Source organism: Dasypus novemcinctus, chromosome 9, assembly GCF_030445035.2.
Source record: "Dasypus novemcinctus isolate mDasNov1 chromosome 9, mDasNov1.1.hap2, whole genome shotgun sequence".
In the NCBI taxonomy this organism is placed as follows: domain Eukaryota; kingdom Metazoa; phylum Chordata; class Mammalia; order Cingulata; family Dasypodidae; genus Dasypus; species Dasypus novemcinctus.
This window is the reverse complement of record NC_080681.1, coordinates 31,175,112-31,199,763: the sequence shown is the minus strand read 5'-3', so window position 1 is coordinate 31,199,763 and position 24,652 is coordinate 31,175,112. Positions and strand designations below refer to the sequence as shown.

Sequence of the window (24,652 nt, the reverse complement as noted above, 5' to 3'; positions counted from 1 at the left end):
AACAAGGAGTGGACAGGGAAGAGATGGGTTGTTTACCCCTTTCCAGGGGTAACTCTGCAGGACAAAGGTCATAGCACTTATTCTGAAACACCCTGTTTGCTTCTTTCCAGTGAGGATTGAAGTTTTGTTTGATTTTTCCTAAAAGAAATAACCTTTGTCAGCGAGGACCTCCAGGTCTAGAGGTGGCTGCCCTGATTAGTGTCTGATCTGGAGACAGTATCCTCTGCCTCTGTCCAAAGTCTCCCCTCGCTCTTTGGAGAAGATAAATGTGCACATATATCCCGCCTGCACGTGTGACATTTTCTGCGAAGAGGAGGATGAGGAACTTACTCTTCCAACATTGATCTAGAATCAGCGTCACAGTTTGCACTGGGGCTAAAAATGCCCTAGTTACTCTCAGGCCAGCAAAGGAGAGCAGTGTCCTTCTGAAGCCTACATTTAGTTGGGCTTAGCAGAGTGAAACACACACACAAAACATTGTTTTAACTCCCTCATAGGGGGCAACTATCTTTGTTGAAGAAAAAATCTTGATAAACTTCTAGGGTTAGAAAATGAGATCCAGAACCACAACTTAGCTAAAGATAAAGGCATTAAAAGATAACGTTTTGGGAGCAGATGTGGCTCAAGCAGTTGAGAGCCTGCTTCCCACATGGGAGGTCCTGGGTTTGGTCCTGGGTGCCTTCTAAAAACAAAAACAAACAACAAAAACCTCAGGAGAGCCAATGTGGTTCAGTGGTTGAGCACCGGCTTCCCGCCCATGAGGTCCTGGGTTCAATCCCTGGTGCCAGTACCTATATATATATATAGAAAAAGATAAATTTCTCTGAATTAGAATTCAATGCAACCTAGAATTGGAAAGGCAGAGAAGATTATCTGTGGAGTAGAGAGAAGATGGGCAAACCACATAGACGAGTGGCCAAGATATGGTTAACAATACGGAAGTCTACTTGAGAATTTGAAGTCACTGGCTCTGCTGTGGCTTAATCTTCTCCCCCTCCCCCACCCCCCACCCCGTCCCCAGGCTGCTTCCCCCTTCAGGACAGGCTGTTTTACATGCATTCCCACGAGTTTGGTGAGAATGTTTTTCTTCAGCAGAAATCAAGGATGAGTTCCACATGAGGGTCACTGTGGTGTATATAATACAAGGACCTCACTGACAGGATGGGGTGGGATGTCAGAACCCAAACTCCTTCAGTGGAAGCAGGAGTGCAGCGCCAGGGCTGACCCTGACAAGCCCAGCCTTCTTAGAATTTGCAGACTTCTTAGGAAGTGCTGTCGATTTTCTATGGGTCTTCGAATTGATATTTGAGCCAATCATGATGCATCTTAGAGGTCAGAGTGGGATACTTTGAATGCCGAGTAGTTGGCCCACTCCGGACACGCTTGGCCCCTTCTTCCCAGCATCCTAACTCCAGCAGTGAAGTTCTACACTGACTAAAGTCTGGAGATAACCATCCTCTCCCCCCATAGCCAGTCTCTCACCCAGCATAGCGTTCCAGGAGCAATTGCTCTTTCTTTTGTTCTGGGCCTCCAGTCTTCTCTGGGCTTTGCATGCCTCAGGTCCCTCTGCTGTCTGACAGGGAGGCAACTTACCCTGGAGGGTGAGCCGCACCGCAGTCTTTACATGGAGTCCAGCCCCTTCAAGGGCTATAAGATTCCCACCGGCGTTTAATTGCAGGTCCCTCCAGGCAGTGCCAGGGCCTTTGCCATCCTCTCACAACCCCCTCCCTTCCACTTGCTCTCTTCACGTTCCCAGACCCTGCGCTAGGGTCAGCGGGAGCCTCTCGCTGTTAATCAAGCATTCTCCCACTCTGACCTTGACTCCCACACACCAGGGACCAGCTGGCCAAACGAGGCCCGAGGGACTTCTTGAGGGCGTTCGCACGCTTCCCTGCCAGGGACGATATCATCTGGCCTCTCCAGAGCACCCAGATGTCCGACTCCTGACCAGGGTGTCTCCTTCCTCCAGACATTCCAACGGATTGGCAGAAGCCACCGCGCTGGCCACGGGACACCCCTGCCTCAGACCCAGCCTTTGTCGTTCCTGGACTTCCCTTGCCCTCCCCGTGTCAGGAGCTCCTTGGGGGATTGTCTGGTAGAGAAGATCCAGCCTTCCCCAGGCTTTGGGGTTCTGACGTGCCCTATCTCCCCAAGCCCCAGCAGGCTCCCCTGGCTGGCTGCTCATGCCTCCTAAGGACCCTGCAGGACTTCTGCCCTTTAGGTCCTCTGACCGTCCCCTCCATTCTTCCTGGAGATCTTCCCCATCCCTAACACAGTCCTGGGCTGTGGCTGGGCCTCTGAGAACACGAAGACAAACAGAGAGGAAACATCCTAGGTCCGTTAGCTTCCCCGGGAGCTCACATGCCCAAAGCCTGAGGTGCTTGCCGTGTGTGTCCCCAAGCCTGGACACAGCCTCTGACACATTTTCCTGCTTGTCAGGAAACTCCCACTGCCTCCTGAGACTCTGCAGAAGTCACTGCAGTCCTCCAGGCATCCTCCTTTTAATAAAACCCACTAACATTTACCTAGCACATTGTATATGTGCCAGGCACTGTGTTAAGTACATTCACTGTCTCATTTAATTCTGACAACAGCACTATAAAAGAGGAACTATTATTATTGCCTCTTTTTGCAGATGAGATAACTGAGGCACTGAGGTGTCAGGTAACTTTCCCAAGGACGCACAGGTAGAAAGTGACAGAACCATGATGCAAACCCGGCTGACTCCAGAGCCAGTGCTCTTCATCTCTATGCTGTTCGGCACCTTACTGAGCCTTATTAGAACTGCCAGCCTTTTCCTCTACCAAGGAGCAGTCCTTCTCTGATTGTTGCCCAACTTCGGCTCCCTCAGCGAGTGGACGGGTAAACGTGACTGACTGTCTTTCTGCTGACACAGGCCGTGGATATCGAGCAGTGCTGGAGAGATGGATGGGTGGGTGGACAGAAGGGTGGACCTCCACGCCGTCTAGGGTCTTTTGTGCAGGAGAACATTTTGGAACACAAGGAGCCCTGGAAATGCAAAACTACACACTCTGGCTGTTCTGTTATTTTCTCCAGAAGCCACAGGCTGTTCTGATTGAGGCCTAATCTCACCAAAGAAACAGGGCAGCGGCTGCCCTCTAACAGTGCTTTCCGCCCCTGTCTATTTTCTTAGATGCTTCACACTGACTCTGGAATTCAAAACGGGTTTGCTTGGGGAGGCCTGGCTTTCCGCGGTTCTGGCTGTTCCCGGCTCCTCGTGGATCCCAGCTGCGGGCTGCGTTGTTTATGTCTGGAGGTCGGAGGCATCCCTGTGTGAGGAAGCGAGGAAATCACACCCCACACCCAGCGGCGAGACAGGCTCCGATGGGACAGGCCGCCCCTGTCAACCGAGCAAGCTCCTGGGAAAGGTGGGTTTGGGGGCGGGGGCAAGCCTGCCCGTGAGGCCTCTTGTTGCCCTGCTCCCACATGACAAACTCACGTTCACTGAGGTGCTAGGGCCTGGCGGCTTTCCTTTTCATGGAAAAGAAGTTCCTCCTCAGCAAATGCCACGGTGAACTCAAAAGGAGGGAGAAACTGCGCCGAGCAGATGACTCCCACGGGGCCTGTCAGGCAGGCTCGGCTGTGCGTTTGTGGTGTTAAGTTTTATGTGTTCTGTTATTACTGTTATTACCATTCCCACATCAAAATATGTCTGTAGAATAACACGAAGTCGAGCTCTTTTCTCGCTGACTTTAGCATCTCCAGAGAGGCTCTTCCTGCCTTGCTCAGAGAGCGGTTTGGGGTGGAGATGTGCTAACGACTTCCCGCGTACGCCGTGCCAGGAGAGGTGTGCCCAGCCCTCCGATGGGGTCCACCTGCCCCTTCAGAAGGACCAAGAGACCCTGGCCAGGAGGCCCAGGCTGCAGCCGGACAACCTTTCTTGAAGCACAGAAAGGCAGGGTGACCTCTGTGGGAGTGTATCCAAGATGTTGGCTAAGGCTTACGTTTTGGCCTGGGCAGGGAAACGAGGAAAAGAAAGATTGTACCTGCCCTCCTTTGATCTCACGCTAAGCTTTTCGATAAACTCTACTGCCCAGCTCTAATCTTTTCATCTGCCTGAGAACCAGGATTACAGGTGAATTCTGTGGCCTTTCTGCACGAAAAGTCATACACACAAAAAAGAAAAATGTGCAAGCATTCTTTCCCTTATGCCCCCAATCTTTTTTGTCATTGAAATGACAAGGGGAAATTCAGTTGTCACATCCGTCTATTGAATGTGAAAACAAATTAAACATTTACACTCCGTGACCTCTAGCACACCTGCCTGGTCATCCAGTATTCCGGCTCCTGGCAATCGCGTTCTGTGACCCCAAGCGCCTTTGTTCTTCAGATGAGGAAATGGTTAGGAAGAGGGAAGGCGCGGTCCTGGCAGGGCTCAGCTAGACGGCGGGTGACCTGTGTGAAGACTGGAGAAAGGCAACAGGTAGACTCAGTCTCCCCCAGGGCACATGACTGATGACTGGGCAAGCAGCGAGCAGGCGAAGTCGGGGGATGACGGATTCCTCTAGGCTCTTGGCTATGCTACATAAAAGCATTTAAGAACATGCCATTTCAGTTAGGCCAGCAGTTTACTGAGAAATTGGGAAAAGAGAACAGAAACGAGAAAATAACCTGTTACGCATCCCCGGCTGGAGGTGAGGGCTGCTCCAGGCAGAGAGGGGGATTTGGCTTGTGTCCTCACCTTTTAAGCTTTTAATGATTGCTCCTTGCTCATGTGCAGGGGAGAGGCCCCAGCCGTTTGCTGTTCTGATTGCTTGCCCCACCCGTCAGTTCCCCAGGGGCCCAGTGGTGAGGCCCTTGAGGGTATCGGGGTCTTTCCCTTGACCCTGAACGAGATCTCGTTCCACTTGGGGTTGTCATGGCGGGGTCCTTCTGGCCGCCTTCTTGGACCCTCCGGGGGTTTCCAGGTGGTTCCGTGGCCCCGTGTTTCACAGCCGTGGTTTTCTGCCAGCTCTTAGATTCATCTTCCGTTTCCGTAAACAAGCCCCCCTCAGCAGGATGGCCTCGGCCCTCATTCTCCCCCACGAGGGTGGTGTCTGAGGCATTCCTAGCCATCAGACCACTCAGCTCTGCCCCGAGGGTCTCTGCCCTGCTCTGGAGAGGGGTTTTGGAACACCTGCCCCAGACCTGAGAACAGCAGTCCTGGGAGGGATGAAGCATGAAGGCAGCTGGAGTTCACAGACTGGCAAATGCCCGTCTCACCCACTGCTTACTTAGAGGCTTGGATCATCAAACCGCTCAGCCAAAAGGACATGGCATCTCATCCCACACAAGCTGCACATTTCTTTGAAATCCTTCATCAAAACAGCTCGTAGACTTGCAAAGCATAATTGGTAGAAACTCAAAGCTACAAGTGTCCTAAGAGGCAAACTGGGCCACTTCCCAGCCTTCAGGCAAAACGACACTAAACTATCTTAGAACTACATCTGGCAGCTGATGGAAAAGTTGCTGGTTTGAGTGGTCCTTGGAAAAGATGAACTCAGGCCTTCCTGAATACTTATGGTTTTTTTTTTTCTTTCTTTGCTATTTTGTTTTGCTTTGTTTTTGTTTTTAATTGTCCTGTGTAGTCAAAGGACAAATCTCTGTGAAGGCAGACATCGGCACCACCCCCACCACTGTCCTGGCCATCACCATCACACCCTGGTTGTATTCCCTGGGAAAGAACTCTGGGACAGAGACTGGTGACCAGGCAGTTTATTCATGAAAGCTCTGAAGAACAATACATGTGAGTGAGTAAAGGAAAGAAAGGTGGGGTAGGGGGGGGATGTTGGATTGCAAGGCAGTTGCCTCGGAGACCACTGTAGTCTAAGTTTAGCAACCCCCAGCCAAAAGTGCTGCTAACCCTCGCATCAAGAAATCAGTCTCAGGGAAGGACTGTGATTGGTGTAGGTTGCGTCCCACGCCCTCCGAGGCCAGGAGATGAACAATTCTGATTAGTCAGGCCTCGTCACATGGTCACCAATACCTGGGGAATGTAAAAACTCAGTAGGTAAACGAACAATAGCTATCCCACATCTCTAAAACTACTTACCTTTCAAAATTGCCAAAAAGATTAAGGATTATATACATAAATGCCTACTAGAGTGCCCAATAGTAGACATTCAATAAATAGTATTGTTTCCTCCATCAACATCATAAGGACTGATACAAATAATCTTCTAAAGCCTTGAGGCTAGTGGGTGCTGATAAAATCAACATTAGCACAAACCTTAGCCCCAGATTTGAACTGAGTCTGAACATTTTTTGAAGAACTGGAAGTGGTTAGTTAACATTTTCCTCCAGCATGTCTAATTTTCCTGAGCCAGATGGACCTGGATCACCAAACCCATCATAAGGATGCTTATCTCCCTAACGGCTTCGATGCTCTGAATGTATTTCCCAAGAACGATGGCCCCCAATGTTTTCCTGACCTCTTCACAAAGCCAGGGCACTTGGATGAAGTGGGGAACATTCCTGGCTCCGGAATGAATACCAGCTTCCTGTTCTGTCTGGTTCCTTAGAATGGATCATGTCTGTCCTTCCCTTCCCCCAAAGTGTAAACCTCTTCAGACCTTCTCAAGGAATTAAGGACAGAGAATTCTGGGCCCTTGGAGACATGCCTACCACCCCTACACCTCTGCCGCTCACTGAATGTCAGGATGTTTCCCCAAACTCTAGGTTCACTGCGCGCTGCATCCTTAACACGCCATTCCCTTTGTAGAAAACATGCTCTTCTCACTTCCCACACCCCATAACCCACTTCTCAAAAATTTCCATGACCCACCTTCTTTCTATTTCCTCCCCCTTTCCTCTGCCTTGACTTAACTTTGAATTGTTTTATCTCCTTGTGGAATATCTCTTGTGCCTCATGCTGTGTTGACTTGAATGGTAAGTTTCAGAATCCATTTAAGGACATTTATCAAAAGCCTGCTGTGGAGCTGCGCCAGCCACTGGAGATCGAGATGGATAAGATAAAGCCAAACCCAGCTCTTGGCTGCCTGGATATTACATACTTCAGTTCACAAACTTCCAAAATTTTCAAATGTATTGGTTTGTGCCAGTTCATGCTTCAGATCATGCCATCGCTCACTGGCTCTGCACTTCAGAGGCCTTAACTGCAAAACGAAAACTTTAAGTTTCATGGCCACTGAGAGTCCTTTCCCACTCAGCAATTCTCTTGTCACCTTGTCAGCCTTTAAATGGCACTGTGCTCCTCTCAGCACCCAGATATCATTGTCTAGTGATCTAGTGTCCCTCTGAGCTTCACAAAACTTTGGGCAGAAGTTTGGAATTAATGCACAATAGTCATGGCCATGTTTGAACCTGGTCGGTTTGGTGGTCGAGTCACTGAAAAGCCAGACTCCGTATCTAGAGCTGGGTCTCCTCATCGTTAAATAGGATGGTTGGTCTACAAGGGCCACTAAGACCCCTGAGGTCCTATGATTCATAATCATTCTCTCTCATTCCCTGAGAATGAGAACATTGTGTTCTGCAAGGATATGGCTGCCAAGCCACCTGGGAGCCGGAAGCAAATACCCAGACACTCCCAGCCTCACCCCAGGGAGACAGGCTCTGTTTTTGTTTCTGGGGCTTTTTGTCTGTTTTTTAATAAGAGAAACGATTTGTGTATCACTATTTTTAATCTAATTTTTTTTATTAGAACAGTCATAGGTTTATAGAAAAATCATACAGAAACTACAGAGTTCCCAGGATGAGTTTGAGAGAAGAGGCTGCAACTAAATCCAGCAGTCTTGAATTTTAGTCACTGTCCCCACCTCTCCCCCCATTTCTAGTAAAAGTTTGCTGTGGAAACTAGTTGCAAAATGTAATCTCTAGAGAGGCAAGGGCATCAGTCAGCCCTACTTGATTACAACTCACCCTCCTTACCTGCTTCCCAGCTTCTCTTTGCCCCCTTTGCTGTCCCCAGGTCCTGGCTCCAGTCCCGTGTGCAGAAGGAACCACTGACCATAGCATCATCTTGAGTATTCCCAGCCATGTCTGTTGTCCAGGTTCTCACTCATCATTCAAAGACCTTGAGGAGTCATTTAATGCCAATTTTCCTAAGCAGAGATGAAACATTCAATCAATGAATGCAGATTTTCCCAAGTAGAGAAGAAGCTTTCCAACTGGCTTCCTCTTAGCTCACTCTGTTAACCATGCTGTCTATCTCCCTGTAAAACGTGCTGGCGGATGCCCCTCAGCTCGGAGGTGGCACCGTGCATTTTGCTCCCACCAGCTCAGCTATGTGCTTATGCTTACCAAGAGTCAGCAGCGCTTGTCCCCAGGCCCACTGATGAGAGTCGCACTTGATGAATTAACAATGCCATGTACTTGAATACTTTATAAATCAATTAAATACAAGCGCAAAAAAGCAAGTGTTGGTAATACATAGAAAAAACCAGATTAAATGCTTAGGAAGGAGTAAACAAAGGGAAATTCCTAAAAATATTTGCAGCCAGTCTTGGTGTTCAGGAAAAATGTTGGTGCTTGGTGAAAAATAGTAAAAATGTAGTAATATCCTGCACTCAGATTGCTCTGTACGTCTATATCTTCTTGTTCTCCTTTGAAGAAGCCCAAAACTAAAAACTGTAGGTAATACATAATGGCTGCAGTTCATGTAAGAAAAACAACACAAATGCCAATCTGAAGGAACCACCATCAAAATAAAAAAGAAAGTCTTAGGCCTACAAGAAAATAATGGCTAACATTATTTGTTTTAGGTCAAAAAATACAATATTTAAGATACGCTTGAATCAGTTTTATTACTTTTCAGGTAACAGACCTAAGAAGGTTTCAACAGAACATAGATGAACAGAATTCTATACAGACTATGACCCAAATACTCTGAGTTTTTCAGTTTGCATTCAAATTTTAGGGTTGTCACCATAGTTTATTATTATTATGAAAATTTTCAGGCATACACAAAAGTAGGGAGGAAAGTAGAAGGAATCTTCACATTCCTTTGTCCAGATGCAACAATTACCAAGATTTTTGCCATTCATGCTTCAGCAATATCCTTTTCTTTTGCTGACATATTTAAATGTAAATTTCAGGCACCATGTCATTTTACTCTTACTTATTTTAGCAGACATCTTTAAAAACTATGGTTTTTGGAAGCGGACGTGGCTCAACTGATAGAGCATCCATCTACCATACGGAAGGTCCAGGATTTGATCCCCAGGACCTCCTGACCCGTGTGGTAAACTGGCCCATGCGCAGTGGTGCTGCCACATGCAAGGAGTGCCGTGCCGCACAAGGGCATCCCCGCATAGAGGTGCCCCACATGCAAGGAGTGTGACCCGCAAGGAGAGCTACCCTGTATGAAAAAAGCGCAGCCTGCCCAGGAGTGGTGCCGCACACACAGAGCTGACGCAGCAAGATGATGCAATAAAAAAGAGATGCAGCTTTCCAGTGCCGCAGGATAGTGCAAGTGGACACAGAAGAACACAGTGAACACAGTTTTCTGCAGAGAGCAGAAAACAGGGGGAAAGGGAGAGGAATAAATAAAATAAATCTTAAAAAAAAAAACAAAAACAAAACAATGGTCTTTTACTTACATAACCAACCACAGCACTGTCACCATACCTAACATAATTAGTAACAATTATTTGTTGTCATCTAATACCTAGTCCATAACTCAATTATCTCAGATTACCCCAAAAATGCCTTTAGCCATTGATTCGTTCAAATTATGATACAAATACAGTCCACATATTACATGGGTTTGTTGCACGTGGTGCCTCTAGCTGAGGGTCATCGGCCAGCACATTTTACAGGGAGATAGAAAGCATGGTTAGTAGAGTGAGCTAAGAGGAAGTCCGTTAAAAAGCTTCTCTTCTTCGGAAAATCTTTATTAATTGATGGAATTTTTCATCTTCCATCAAATTCTTTGAGTGAAGACTTGGCCAACTTTCCCTGGCCGGGGAAGACTCAGCGATAATGCTGTAGACATTATTGGACAATACTCCTTCACTTTATTTTTCTCATGCTATTAACTTGTTGAAGAACCAATGCTTTTGTAATATAAAGAGAGGTGTGAGAAGTTCAAGGAATTCAAATAATTTCACAAAAGAGCAATTGACATGGGGTTTTTCATTTTTTCTCTAGTAGTAGTGGGAAATCTCAAAATGTCTTCAGTTTTGCCAGATGCTCAGGAAGGTGGTTGCTTTCATGGCCCAGAGCAGAGTTTCCACCTCCCTCCCACCTCCCCTCCCTCCCCGTGGACTGACAAAATGAGTAAAGCGCTGAGGACTGGTTTAATTGATCAAACACAAAGGTTCAAACCATCAGGGAAATGCAAATCAAAGCAATGAGAGACCACTTCACACCCCAGGATGGCTATAACCAGAGAAAAATAAACAACAACAAATTTTGGCAAGAATGTGGAGAAGTTGGAACCCTTATGCATGCTGGTGGGAATGCCAAATGGTACAGCCACTTTGAAAAAACAGACTGGCCATTCCTCAAAGATTAAAAATAGTTACCATATGGCCTGGCAATTCCACTCCTAGGTAGATACCAAGGCTGGTGTACATTAAATGTTCATAGCAGCATTATTCATCATAGCCAAAAAGTGGGAACAACCCAAATCTCTATAATGAGTGGATAAATGAAATGGGGTGTAGCCACACAATGGAGTATTATTTAGCCACGAAAAGGAAAGTACTGATTCATGATACAATCCTGAGAAACCTGAAAACATTATGCTAAGTGAAAGACGTCAGTCACAGAAGACCACATATTGTATGCTTCTATTTACATGAAATGTCCAGAATCAACAAATCCATAGGGACAGAAAATAAGATTAGTGGCTGTCTAGGGCTCAGGGAATGGAGGGATCCGGGAGTGATGACTAAAGGGTGTAAGGTTACATTTTGGTGTGATAAAAATGTTCTGGAATTAGATAGCGGTTATGGTTGCGCAACTCTGTGAATACACTAAAACCACTGAATTGCACACTTTAAGTGGAGAATTCCATGGTATGTGAATTATATCTTATTAAAGCTGTTCAGCACACACATAGAAAGGTTCATGGGTCCTTTATTAGCCAGTTTTGAGCATGTAGAATGACCCTGCCCAGGAGGGTCAACCTCCCCAGAAGGGAGCCTGCTTTACAACTCTTGGAAATTATGACTCAACACCAATGTGGGCCCCAAGGGAGAGCACATGGTCTCCCCTCCCTTTCTAAAGAGTCCCACAGTCTTCTGGAGTGGGTTGGTCCTGGGTTCAGCCTGAACCAGATGGCTTCTTGATCCTGATTTCAGTAATACCATGAAAGACACCAAAGGGGAAGATAAAGGAGAATTTTCATATTTTCCCACAATAGTTCCCCTCCGGGCTAAGCCTGTTTCCTTGTAAATCTGTACCCACCCTTGTTTTCCTGCCTGTCTGCATGGAAGGCATTGAGACGCGGATTCCAGATGCTCTATACTCAGGGGAGTAGCGAGAGAAGAAGAGACTGCCATTCAGCCATCATTACAGTCTCCTTGTTCCTGGAAGGTGGAAAATATCTAGACAGGAAGCCAAAAGTAAAGGCAGTGAGGTGAAGGTAAGGTTATGTTCCTCCATGATTCCAGGATAGAGCTCCACCGTGATGGTGGGACAGTCGATATCACCCCCTCTGAGGAACAACGACATGTTGCTACAGAACTTTCCTTCCCTGATTTTGAAAGCCTTCTTCAGGCTGTTCAAACCACTGCTCTTGTCAGAAATGGACATCTGCCTGTCCTACACATCTCCAATTATCCCTCTGGGCAAGCAACCTGTCACCATTTGGCAAAGGCACAGGTCGCAAGAGGAGCTTGTGTGCCCTCTGAAAGGGCAGAGCTCAGCTGAGTCTGCAGTGGCCTGACCAGCAGGTCTCCTTTAATAGGGAAAGCCACATTTATGGAAGGGCAGCCACGGGTAGGGCAAGCCGGCGGCTGGCTGTGGGTGGGCCAAATCCCCACGTGGCTTTGAAGACTCTCCTGGCATCCCAGGCACCCTCTCTTCCCACTCCAAGTGCTCATCCCACCCACTCAGAGGAAAAGTGACCACAGGCCATAGGCCTTCTTCGCAACTCCAAGGGAACAGATAAATAAAGACAAACATCAATAAGAAAGAGTGTAACTTTCCACACACACGTGTCCAGGGAGAAGAATCCAGGGTAAAGTATAAACGGCTGTCTACAGAACCCAGCTCAAGAAGTTCTCTCTTTAAATTTAGGGGAACTGACACTCTACCCCCAATTCTTTTTTCCAGTCCTATGATTCCAAGAACTGTCTTCTTTCCTCAGAACCCAGAAACTGTTCTCTACTTTTTGCCTCCATTTCACTTCCCTTCCCTCCATCTCGCCCGGCCCCTGCCCCCAGCATCCAAGTCCTGCAGTCAGGCAGAGAAGAGCTAATCCTTGCTCTCCGAGCTGTGCGACCATGGCGAGTCACGTGGCAGGTGTGCTTCCCGTTGCTGACCCTGGTATCCTGGGAAGATAATGGTACACACCTCATGCCACTGTGAGGATTAAAAGAGAAAATGCGTGTGCCCAGCCTGATAATTCTTTTTCTTTTCTCCTCCTCTGTTTTTATTCTTCTCACTATCTTTCCCTCTTTCTTTTAAAGTTAAACTTTTCCAGGCTCCTATCTCCATCTCTGCTTCAGTTGTAGGTGGGGAGTACTTCATTACAGCTCGTTTTCAGGGTGCTAGGCAAGCCCTTCTGAACCCCGGGGAGGTGCCAGATGCGTACCTAGTTGCCAGCTCGGCAAACCTCTGGAGCACTTCGCACTGCTCTCTTGGGCTCTGCCTCATACACACAGGAAAGTGGTCTTGGCCAAGTTTAGCACTTGTGCACTGGCAGTGGCTTGTGACTTGCTGTACCTTTCATGTAGGTTGGCGCTCACCACGTTGGAAACACGGCCTTTTAGTTGCTGCCTTTGGAGGGCTTGAGCCTCCTGCACAGAAGCAAGCTGGCTGCTCTAGCCTGTTTACACTGCTAGCTTGTTTCCTTTTCAACTTCTTCAGGACCTTAAGGCAACCACCATGTTGACACTGTGTAGTGCCCTGAGGAACATGAAGGAAAGGGTGGGTCTTTGGTCAATTCTAGAACTCCTCAAAAAAGAAGGCAAGTGCCAATCTCTCACCTCAGGACCCGTACCTCACAGCAAAACAGCCAGGCTACGTAACTCCCTTCCAGTGGGAAGCAGTGTCCCGTGGAGACAGTGATCAAACCCTCCCATATGCCTGAACACTGCCGGAAAGCCTCTGTTCTGCATGGCAGTTGCTGCCTGTCCCCTTGAACTCTCTTGTCTGCACAACCATCCCTGATCAATTTCTGCAAGGCAGCCTGCCTTGCCTTGGCCCAAGCCCTGCTGCAAGCGTCTTGTGGGCTGATGGAAGCCACTCTTCTGAGCTTCTTGAGCAACCTTCCCCAGAAGGTGTGCTCTGGGGAAGTCTGGTCTTGAGAAATGCCACACACACACACGCACCACACAAGGGGATTTATGGTCAAATACATTTAGAAAATATGGTGAAATATAATCCTCACCACCACCACCCCCTCCCTTGGAGAGTCATAAAGTACACTAGCAGGGGAAGAGATCTGAGGAAATTGTTGACCTCTGTTTGACCCAGCAGCTCCCAGAACCATAGAACACAGTTGGGAAAATGCTGCTCCAAGAGAGGTTCTGAGAGCTGTCTGGACACACATATCACAGGGGGAGACTTTTTTCTTTTTAACAAATCAATTTTTATTGATACATATTAATAAAGCATATATCCAAATTGTACAATCAATGGTATTTGGTATAATCAAATAGTGGTGCATTCATCACTCCAATAATTATTAGAGCATTTTCATTATTTCAGTAATAATAATAATATTAAAAAACAAAAACCAAACAAACAAAACTCATCCTCTCTCAATCTCTCTATACTTTCTCTGCCATATAGAGCTGCTATTCTGTTTCCTTCTCTCTAGCATATTTATATTTTGTAAATATTGTCTTATATATGAATATCACCCATATTCATATTTTACATGAGCTTTTACTCTGTTATACAGTCCCATGTAACATTTTTTAGTTTTCCTTCTTGTAATGTATATATCTTTAGTCTTTCTCTTTCAACCACTGTCATATCCGTATAATAACTCTGCTAGTCATAAACATCATGATGTGCTCTCATCATTTCCATTTATTTCCAAAGATTTACAAACAAGCTTTTAACTAATTCTGCACAGATAGACCATCAGCTGTCCTTTCACTACCCTCATTTTATTTTCTGGTGATCTATATTCTAATTATTAATCCCATGAGTTTAAATAATATATTTAGTTCATTTTAGTACAAACATACATTATTTGTCCTGTGTCTGCCTTGCTTCACTCAACTTAGTGTCCTCCAGGTTCATCCATGTTGTCATATTCCTCACGACTTCATTTCTTCTTATCACTGCATAGTATTCTATCGTGGGTATACACCACAAATTTTTTATCTATTCATTGGTTGATGGACTCCTGGGTTGTTTCCAACTTTTGGCTATTGTGAATAACACCACTCTCAACTTTTGTGTGCAGATGTCTTTTCGTGTCACTGCTCTCAGTTCTTCTGGGTATGTACCTAGTAATGGTTTTGCCGGTTCACATGGCAAGTTTGTAATTCAATTTCCTTAGGAACTGCCAAATAGTCCTGCAAAGTGGCTGCACCATTCTGCATTCCCACCAACAGTGAATAAATGTTCCTCTCCAACATTTACAGTTTTCTGACTTTTTTTTTTTTAAAAGATTTATTTATTTATTTAATTCCCCCCCCCCTCCCCGGTCGTCTGTTCTTGGTGTCTATTTGCTGCGTCTTGTTTCTTTGTCCGCTTCTGTTGTCGTCAGCGGCACGGGAAGTGTGGGCGGCGCCATTCCTGGGCAGGCTGCTCTTTCTTTTCACGCTGGGCGGCTTTCCTCACAGGCGCACTCCTTGCGCGTGGGGCTCCCCCACGTGGGGCCACCCTTGCGTGGCACGGCACTCCTTGCGCGCATCAGCACTGCGCATGGCCAGCTCCACACGGGTCAAGGAGGCCCGGGGTTTGAACCGAGGACCTCCCATATGGTAGACGGACGCCCTAACCACTGGGCCAAAGTCGGTTTCCCTCTGACTTTTTAATAGCGACCAGTCTAATAGGTGTGAAATAATATCTCATTGTAGTTTTGATTTGCATTTCCCTAATTGCTACTGATGTTGAACACTTACTTCATGTGTTTCTTTGCCATTTGTATTTTTTTCTTGGACAACCATCTTTTCAAATCTTTTGCCCATTTTTATGTTGGGTAGTTTGTCTTTCTATTGTTGAGTTGTATGATCTCTTTATATATCATGGATATTAAACCCTTATTGGATGTATATTGGATGCCAAATATTTTCTCCCGTTGCTTCAGCTGCCTTTTCGCCCTTTTGACAAAGGCCTTTGAGGTGTAAAAGTGTTTAATTTTGAGGAGGTCTCATTTATCTATTTTTTTTTCTTTTGTTGCTCATGCATTGGGTATATGGTTTAAGACTCTACTGCCTACCACAAGATCTTGAAGATGTTTTCCTACATTTTCTTATAGGAGGTTTATGGTTTCTGTTTTTGTATTTAGGTCCTTGATCCATTTTGAGTTAGTTTTTGTATAAGGTGTGAGGTAGGGGTTTTCTTTCTTTTGGATGTGGCTATACAGTTCTCCCAGCACTAGGGAGCTTTAAATATGGGTTTCCATACTCTGCCCTAGCCTGGAGAGGGGTCTGGCAGACTGTTCATCCATGTCCCAAGTGTGGATTGGTGCTGGCAGCCACTGCTCTGGGACCTGGAGGTAGGGAAGCAGAGAAGGGGTAGGGAGCTCAGGAGGTGTGATGGGAAGAGTTGCTGCTCCATTTGCATTTACTTCACTCACTTAGGTATGTCCAGTGAAAGGGAGGCCCCTGTCAATGGAACACAACCCACCTCTCCTTGGCCAGACGGCCTGCTTGTGAAGGCTGCATCAGGAAGCTGCTTTCTGGAGGGCAGCCCCTGTTTTCTTTCTAAACCAATCTGGGAGGGATCTTTGCATACTTTGGGAATCCCTTTTAGGCCACAGGGAAGCAGATGGATTGAGAATAATAAAGGGGCTGGAGGGGCATATCCAAAGGGCCAGCACAGGGGTAGGACAAGAGCTGTGTGACCTGCCTGGCACTACCAGTCTGTTCTACTCTGGGTGCCAAATTGCATATCACCTCACACACTGAATTGTTTCACACTTTTATGTCCTGGCTCTCATAATTCCCTCTACTTAGATCCATCTTTCACCTTTCTTTACTTGAATAACTCTCCAAAATTCAGCCCAGGTGCCATCTTCATCAGGAAATCTTCCCCAAAACCAGATTGGGCTCAGCACTGGTCCTCTGGGGTCCCACACAGAATCCCACTCTAGCACTTACTGCATCTGTGCCGAAATGATGTGCTTATGAGTCTTTCTCTCCACCTACCTTGATCCCACCGGCTGACTTCTACTAAACCTTAAGTTCTTTGAGGTCAAGAGTGTGATTTATTCATCTTTGAACCCCTAGAGCTTAAATATTATAAGCATTCAATACACATTGGTAGAAAATAACGGAACTAACCTCTCAGGAAACAGGTTTCATTTATATGATTAATTACATGGTTACATATCCAGAAAACTAAGCCAGTTTTTTTTTTTTCTTTTTCACACTTCCACATTAAGGATTCAGTTATTTCTGACCCTTCATAAGAGGAAAGAGAGAACAGTGAGTTGTCCGGAAATCATGAATTTGTAGGAACTTGGCAAGTGCTGCTTAGAATTGAGGATAGGTGGGGCAGTTTGGATTAAGAAATAACACCAATTTTTAGCCAAAATGTTCACAAAACAAGATCTCACAGTTTACACACACACACACAAGATTTAAAGGAAAAATAAAGAGCTTTCCTCTATAAAATAAAATCTATTTCCTTTGCATTCTCAATGACTCGATTCTTCAAATGTGGGAGCTGGATGTCTAAAATATCACCAACATCAGCCAGGGCCAGCAGGGAACCAACGGCATCCTCCAGAGGGTAACTGAGGAGGGGTTAGGGAAGGGTCCACTCACAAAGGAGGTCACGGAAACCAACAGGGATGGTTGGTGGTTGGGACCAGCCACAGTGGGCCTAAAGGGCCAGGGCTGGGAAGGTTACCAGGATCCGGAAAGAATATGGCTGAAGAGGAGGGTCACCCAACAGGGGCTGAGCCGTGGATAGACGAACAACGCAGCAGCCAACCCATCGGGGAGCAGGGGAAGTAAAGGCCCAGCCTCCCTCTCCTTCAGCCTCCCAATCTCCAGCTAGTGTCTCCTTTCGACTAACCCAACTGGAAGTCACAGGGCAAAGGAAATCCTCGATGCCTCCTGGGTGCAGGGCCTGAGGGAGAGGGGAGGAAATCCATCTGAAGGGGCAAGTGGAGAATATCCAATGCACCAACTTTTGATTAGAAAATGAAGTCACATTTTTTACTTAGTGTCCAAATCACGGCAACTCCGAAACCCCTACCTCCCCCAAATTAGTTTTTTTTTTTTTGTCTCTTCAACCCCTAACACAGGAAAATGTACCAGAAGTACCCAAGCCCCAGAGCCTTGCCTGCAGCTGTGTGATACTGAATTGCGTTCTTTTCAAATGTAGGTCCTATGGGCTAAAAGAGGATTGTTTTAAGGATTCAAATCACTTCCTGGCCCACAAAAGTCACAGATTACCTCCCATCACCCCCTCCTCCCTGTTCCTTCAAGGCATTCCTTCTAGGTAATGAGTATATTTAATATATAAGGTTCCTGTAACCCTTTAGGAAAGGGGACCGCTCCGGGGCACTTTTACTACAGATTAAATTAGGAAACATGTCTTTATTAGGATGACGATGTTTCAGGTGTCTAGGTTCCACATCATGATTTAAACATAAGGAAGATAAAGAGGTGGGAAGGCAAACAAAAATTTGATTCTAGGCCATGGGGGATTTTACTGCTTTTAAAATTTCACAAACATTTTTGGACAAAGCATAGGTCATTTCTTAATCCAAATGGCTTTGCCTTTCCCAAAGTGGCACTGATTTTGTGATTTTGTGAGCCTTGGAGCTGGATTACCCATTTATGGTGCATTTTTACCAATCTCTTTTTGACCAGAAACACTACATGCTATTGTAATGAACTGATTGTGAAATGTATTGGCAATTCCCAGGCATCCCCAGAGGGAAATAAATAGGCGAGTGGAAACATTTGGTACTGAAAATAAAATTTCTAAAAGCTTATTATACCAACATTTCATGTCTTGATTTCAGAACCCTGGTTTTAAGAAATCTGATTGTATGGTCACTGGCAACGATTCTCAGAAAGATTTGGGCTGCCTTGACAATGTGTATGAATCAGCCTCCAGCTCTTTCACCTTCAACAGGATTTGGATGAAATTCTGTTTGATTTGTATTCACTGCCTGGATGACTTTTAGAACGTTTTCCCCCTGAAGAAGTAGGGGTGAGGAGGCCATGCAATGCTGGATACATCTAACATCAGGTAGTGTTGGTCAGAAACTCTGGGTGTGAAAAAACTGTATTATTTAGAATGGTTGCAAGTAACTGGATATTCCAAATCAGAAAGTCTTATACAACAAGGAAATTGCATTATTTCGTATAACAAAGAGATCTCTGATAAGATGGTTCCTAGACTAATAACATTATCAAGAACCCAACTTCTCTCCACTTTTCTGCTTTACTTTTCTTAGTCCATCTATTGGCTTGTCCTCTGGTCACTTCACCTCATAATTACAAAAGGCAGCTACGGTTCTAGTGTCACAAAGAGCCACAAAATGTCAACGAAAAGAAAAGGGACTATCTTTTCCTTATGCCTCTTTTTCAAAGGGAAGTAACCTTTTTCAGAACCTTCCAGAAGACTCCTCATTTCTTATTGGCCAGAATTGCATCATATGTTCAGGCTTAACCTATTCCCAGCAAGGGGACAGGATCACTGAGATTGGCTCAAAATCTTAGAGACCCATTCTACCGACAGCCAAGGAGGTGGTACTAACGGAATTGAGATTCTGTTGGGAGGTGAGCCAAGTGCCCTACCTGTGAAGGGAGGCAACCTAGCAGGGCCCACCACAAGAATCTCCCACATGTCTGAGAAAGCTCTACAGACCCTGGGAGAGGGGAAGATGATGAACAAGATAACGAAGTCAGGGCAGGAGCTTCTCTCAGGAAGCACTGCCTTCCTCTTGTGATTCTCCACACAGGTGAAGGGAGCTCTGTTCTCAGAAACCTGGATAGAAGACAAAGACAAACCCAGTAGATGTCATCTCAATATATGTTTACAAATGTAAAATAAGAATTTTAGATTTTTACCTAAAAGTATAGATCTAAAAGGAGTAAAAAAGACAGAGTCTGTGCAGGGCCACCTACAGAAAGTGTGGAGGAAACAGGGTACCTGAAAGAGGCAGGGCTGGGCAGGCAACCAAAGACATCCCTACAGAGCTGCACTCTTCAGTGTGGTAGACACTAACCACTGGTGGTTAGTTAATTATAAGTTTAAATTTCTTGAAATTAAATAAAACTAGACACTTTAAAATTGAGGGAATTAAATTCTTAACATGCAATTCTCACATACCCTCTGCTTTGCTGTATACATTCCTGGGTTTCCCACAAACCTTTTTTTCTACGTATTCTGACTCATTAGACCACTATGTGCAGACAACAAACCACTTGTCCCCGATTCTTACTTAGGGACATGTGGTCACTGCACCTATGAGGAGGCCAAGAGCTTTCAGGTCAATATCGCCTGAAATTGTCTGCAGGCAAGAAGATATGTTTCCCTTTCTGAGTCACAACTTGTCCTGCTGCCCTTGATGGCTGGAGCACTATCACTTAATGAAGTCTAGACTTGTTATCCCTCCCCAAGTACACACCTGCCTGCGTGTGACTCACCTCCAGAAAGCCAGCTGCCTGCCCCCTGGCCTCCAGCCCCAGCCCCCACTGCAGTCCCTCGAGCCCCATAAAACCCATCCTTACCCTGCTATCTCCTGAGTGGAGCTTGCAGGTCTTACAATAGGCTGTAGGAGCGGGGTTTTTTAATATTTAGGTACGGCTTAGTAATTTTCTAGAAACACAGGGTACTAAGACAAATTCCAAATTGCCAGTTTTCATGAGTGAAAGCACTGTTTTCTCAACCAAATAAACTACACACTGGCTTCAGGGGAACAGTGAGCAAATTTTACCTGTAAAGGGTCAAAAATGGGCTCCTATGGACAGAGATGAAATCTCACTAATCAAACAGCTTAACTGTATCCAAAGTCACCTACAGGGGATGCTGTTGTTAATTGGAAGGCTTTATAATGCCATTTTAAAAATAAATGAATGTGTTCACCAGTAGCAATGGCCCTTTGTATTAAACTACTGCTTGCAGGAACCTGCCCTTCCTTCAAGTTCCTAATAGGCACTACCCTATTATAAAAATATCTTCCCTACTCTTCTCCAAATAGTTCCTCTTCCTGAGGCTCTCCTGTACATCCAGTTTATGTACTTTAACTTATCATAATAGTAGGTTATCTTTGCCAGGAAGACAGTATAATATAGAAGTTAAGGCTCTGAACTAGAGTTCCTGGGATAAAATTCTGGTTCTGTCACTTGCCTGCTGTGGAATTTGGGCAAGTTATTTAATGTGTCTGTGCAGGTGTCCTCATCTGCAAATTAGTATAATAAAAGTACTTCATCGGCATGCTGTGTCACATGTAAAAACAACTGGTATCTATTAAATGCTCAACAAAAATTAACTATTATTATTTTTTAAATGTTTATGCCCTTTGGCCCCGAAACTCTACTTTTAAGAATTCACCTTAAGAAAGTAATCATAGATTTATAAAAAGGATATTCACTGCAGCAGTTTTTATGATATCAAAAGCCAAGTACAGAGAAGCAGATTTGGCTCAACTGATAGAGCGTCCGCCTACCATATGGGAGGCCCAGGGTTCAAACCCAGGGCCTCCTGGCCCATGTGGTGAGCTGTGCTGATGCATGCAAGGAGTGCCATGCCACGCAGGGATGTCCCCTGTGTAGGGGACCCCCACATGCAAGGAATGCACCCCCATAAGGAGAGCCACCCTGCGTGAAATAAAAAGCACAGCTTGCCCAGGAGTGGTACTGCACACATGGAGAGCTGACGCAATAAGATGATGCAACAAAAAGAGATACAGATTCCCGGTGCTGCTGACAAGAATGCAAGTGGACACAGAAGAGCACACAGTGAATGGGCACAGAGAGCAGACAATGGGAGGGAAGGGGAGAGAAATAAATAAAATAAAACTTTTTTTAAAAAAAACTGAGTACAGTCTAAGTATCCAAAAAAAGGACTGGATTAAATAAATTGCAGGATATCCGTAATATGGAATTCTATTCAGTAAGCAAATATCAATCTCTATATATAACAAAGAATGACATTCATGCAATATGATTAACTGAGAAAAACAAAAATATAAAACAATATATATTAAGGCACTATGTTTATAAGAATGAACAAGTATGCAAGGAAAAAGGTATAACAGGATACTTGGCAGGATATTAACAGTGGTTAGGATCACTATTTTTTCATCTCTATACTTTCTAATTTTTCTACAGTGAATATGGATTACTTGTAATCCTGTAAAAATCCAGAGTCCCAAACCATCTTGTATTAGTCATGTCCTGGGCCCAGGAGTGGATACCTGACCAAGGGCAGCCCACCAATGGGTGGGCCTGTGCCCTCAGGTGGGGGAGATGCTCAGGTGCGCTAGGTGACCCACACGGTGCAAAGGGCTCTGCCCAGCAGGGCCCTGCATCTAGACAAGAGAGTAGGTAATGAAGGGGACAACCCAGCAAGTGAGAAGAACAAACCAGAAGCTCAGAAAGGCCAGAGACACTGTAGAGAGGGAAATTAAGGGAGAAGGGGAAAAGAGGAAGTTTTCAGTGGTCCTTTGGGCTCCTGGTAGCTTGCTGGTTCCTGCACCATGTCTAGTCTACAGGTATTCTTAATATGACCCCCAATTTCTGAGAGTAGTTTTGAGCCAGTGTCTACATCTTGCAATGAAAAGAACTGAACGGCCACTTGTCTTAGCATTGTCTTCTGATACTGCAAACTCTTTTAGTGCAGATTGTATGCTTTCCACATTACAAGCACACAGCACAAGGTTGGGCATATTTCAGTTGCTCATTTAATGTTTCAATCGTTCATGACTTCATTCAAGAAATATGTAATATGAACTTAGGGTATGCCAAATATTCTTTTAAGCTCCAAGGATCCAACGGTGAACAAATTACACCAAAAACTCCCTGACTTTATAGGACAGGAAATTATTAATTATAATAAATAAAATATACAGTATGTTAGGTTATGACAAGTGCTAATGACAAAAAGTAAGCAAGAAAGAGGATAGAAAGTACAAAGGGTGGGGAGAAGATGGGAAGAGGGAGTTGCAACTGTTAATAGCACGGTCAATAGGGCCTCCCTGAGAAAATAACATTTGCGAAGAGTCCTAAAGGAAATGAGGAAGTATGGCATGCAATTATTTAGGGGAAGAGCATTCAAAGGCAGTGGGACAGCAAGTGCAAAGGCCCTGTGGCAAAGACAGCCTGGAGTGCTTGAGAAAGAGCGGTGACACCAATGGAACTTGAGTAGAGTGAGCGAGAGGAAGATCAAGGCACATGGAAATGGCTTCAGAGTCTAAAACCATGAGTTGTGCTATACTTGATGAGCCTGGAAGACAAGGGCAGTGCAAGAAAGGTCAGTGGTCATTCCTGGGAAAGACATGTTGAGTTTAAGTCTTTTGTTTTTATAATCTTTGTAATGAATACATTTTTTATTTTATTTATTTATTTATTAAAGATTTATTTTATTTTTATTTCTCTCCCCTTCCCCCCCACCCCCGTCTGCTCTCTGTGTCCATTTGCTGTGTGTTCTTCTGTGTCTGCTTGCATTCTTGTCATGCAGCATCATGAAATTGTGTCACTTTTCTTGTTACATCATCTTGCTGTGTCAGCATTCTGTGTGTGTGCAGTGCCACTCCTGGATGGACTGTGCCCTTATTCCATGCGGGGTGGCTCTCCTTGAGGGGTGCACTCCTTGCGTGTGGGGCCGCCCTACATGGCGGTACCGCTGCATGACACAGCACTCCTTGCATGCATCAGCACTGTACATGGGCCAGCTCACCACACGTGTCAGGAGGCCCTGGGTATCAAACCCTGGACCCTCCATATGGTAGGAGGATGCTCTATCAGTTGAGCCACAATCACTTCCCTTGAGTTTAAATCTTGACCTCCAATCTAAAAGTGAAGCAAAAGTCTATGTTTTGGGTCATATCTTTGAGTAGTAGAGGAAGTCAGGGGAAAAAAGGGCCAGATAACTTATGGTCAGAGGGCATAGGGCTTGGAAGGAATGTGGTTTTGCCCCAATGTGGAGACACAGGGGAAGCTTTTGAGCAGAGCAGAGATATGATGTGACTTGGGTTGTTACAGATCCCTTGGGCTGCTGTGTAGAGAATAGACTTCAGGGAAACCAGCAAGCCAGCTTTCATAGCAATCCAAGGGAGAGACAATGTAGTTCAGACAAGCGTGGTAGCAGCAGAGGTGGTAGAAAAGGCAAGGCCATATTCCAGATATAATTTAAAGGTAGAACAGCACAGCATTTGTGATATCCTAGAAATGTATGACCCAAAGCAAAGACCCTCGTTTCACTTTCCAGTTGGAGATTGGAGGGCAACACCTTCACCTCAACACCTCCCTCCCAGGATTGACCACTGATCTTTCCTGCACACTGCCCTTGCCTTCTCGGACCTTCAGATTTAACATGACTCAGTTTCAGACAATGAATCTTCTTTCTTAAACTACCCCCACCTTTTCTCCTTTCTGACTGTTTACCACAAATTATCTAAAGGAATGGAAAGAGCCACATTATCTTTTTTTAAATCTCTTCAAGTCTTTAGAAAGTTCAAATGAAATAGCAAAATTCCCCTTAAAAGCAATCTATACATTTTCTTTGAAGATGAAAAAGTTTCCCTAAAGCCTTGGAAGAAAACAGAGCAGGGAGGGAGGGTAGGGAGCAGTAAGGAATATTATAGTCAAATGCTCCTAGTTTAAAGGCTGCCCATGGATTAAAAGTTGGGAAGAACCTCAGAGAAGTCATTAAGGTACCTTTCCATGTCATGAACTATGGCCAACAGTGTCCAAACAGTGCCTTATGGCCTCTAAGAATGAATTTACTTCCAAAAACAGGCAATAAATTACTAGGAAGAAACTTAGACCCTGGAAAATTGTCTCCCTGAGGCTGAATAACAGAATTTCTGTGGAATCAAGAACCCGCCCTCCTGCCCCATCTCCACCCCTGCCAACTGGAACATTGTTAATCCAAAAGAAGGAAGAGATCAGGCAGCTTTGCAACATTCATTGTCCCCCATTTTTCTAGCTTTTACCGAAGCATTTTGAGTATGACTTAATAACAGGGAGAAAATTATACTCAAAAGCATGTGAAGAATGGGGCTGTTGAGTTTCTGAGTCAGCCAGAACCAGAGCAAGTATCTCTCGGTTTGTGTGGTTTAATAGCTCAAAGTCACATTCAAAGAGCTGTACTAGGTGCTGACAGGCTTTGTTGGAATTATAGGAATTTTTTGCAGTCATGGTCATGTTAG

General features: G+C 45.3%; 1 long non-coding RNA gene across 4 annotated transcripts in view; it reads right to left on the bottom strand.

Moving 5' to 3' along the window:
* Nucleotides 1-5,700: 5,700 nt before the first annotated feature.
* The window catches only part of LOC101415512 (uncharacterized), a 111,538-nt gene continuing 92,586 nt past the window's right edge, over nucleotides 5,701-24,652 (bottom strand). For all 4 annotated transcript variants that reach the window (XR_011649624.1, XR_011649626.1, XR_011649623.1 and 1 more), the window contains 2 exons: nucleotides 7,888-8,060; nucleotides 5,701-5,986 (listed from right to left, as the gene is read on the bottom strand). This is a non-coding gene — a long non-coding RNA (uncharacterized lncRNA). The remainder of the gene's footprint in view (nucleotides 5,987-7,887; nucleotides 8,061-24,652) is intronic.